We start from the raw sequence: 1397 nt of genomic DNA, 5'->3' as shown, positions 1-1397 counted from the left end.
TAATGATACAAATAGCAATTCCCCTAATATCCCTTACACATATCCGTCATAGGAACAGAAAATATCACGCTGGTGTCGGAGCCATCACGTGAGGGACAACAATGGCGCCCAATGGACCTCAGTGACTTATAATGGGTTCCGTCAACATTTTACTGGAAAAAAATAGTTCTGCATGTTGCGTTTTTTTTTGCCCCGATAAATATAACGAAATTTGGAGTCTCCAACGCGGATGGGAACAGTTAATGTGGCGGCGGTCAGAATGTTGGTTAACTTTTGCTACCTTGTGGCCAATGCGGAACATTGCGACAACCTCATCTAGTGGCTTACGTGGAGGGGCCCAGATTGCAAAGATAAAAATGAGGGCCCTTTCAGCTGCTGCTTGACTCCACACTGCTGATACCGATACAGGAGGTCCTGGTGCCCCATCCCTTGTCATAACTCAAGTACACTTCCTTTTACACCTGCGCAGGTTCTCGACAACCATTAAAATGAGGACAAGACCAACATGGAATGGGCCCCCCGCCCCAGGAGCCCTATAGTAGCTGTATGGGCTGCCAATATCTGGTATAGCTGGTGTGGGGGGTCCCTGCAGCCCTCTATATCAGGACTCACGAAGACAACCCTAATCCATATGTACTATTAAGGCATATGGACTGGGGCGTAACTAGGAAAGACTGGGCCCCATAGCAAACTTTTGACTGGGGCCCCCCCTCCCCTGGGTGTCACACAACCCCCCCCCCCTTGTAGATAGTGCCTTTTTTACACTCCCCCTGTAGGTAACGCCATACAGCCCCCCCTGTAGACTGTATGGCGTTATCTACAGGGGGGACTGTATGGCGTTATCTACAGGGGGGACTGTATGGCGTTATCTACAGGGGGGACTGTATGGCTTTTATCTACAGAGGGGGACTGTATGGCGTCATCTACAGAGGGGGACTGTATGGCGTTATCTACAGAGGGGGACTGTATGGCGTTATCTACAGAGGGGGACTGTATGGCGTTATCTACAGAGGGGAACTGTGTGGCGTTATCTACAGGGGGGACTGTGGCGTTATCTACAGAGGGGACTGTGGCGTTATCTACAGGGGGGACTGTATGGCGTTATCTACAGGGGGGACTGTATGGCGTTATCTACAGGGGGGACTGTATGGCGTTATCTACAGGGGGGACTGTATGGCGTTATCTACAGAGGGGGACTGTATGGCGTTATCTACAGGGGGGACTGTATGGCGTTATCTACAGGGGGGACTGTATGGCTTTTATCTACAGAGGGGGACTGTATGGCGTCATCTACAGAGGGGGACTGTATGGCGTTATCTACAGAGGGGGACTGTATGGCGTTATCTACAGAGGGGGACTGTATGGCGTTATCTACAGAGGGGGACTGTGTGGCGTTA

This window comes from Rhinoderma darwinii, chromosome 5, assembly GCF_050947455.1.
Source record: "Rhinoderma darwinii isolate aRhiDar2 chromosome 5, aRhiDar2.hap1, whole genome shotgun sequence".
Classification (NCBI taxonomy): domain Eukaryota; kingdom Metazoa; phylum Chordata; class Amphibia; order Anura; family Rhinodermatidae; genus Rhinoderma; species Rhinoderma darwinii.
Note: the sequence above shows the minus strand (reverse complement) of the source record.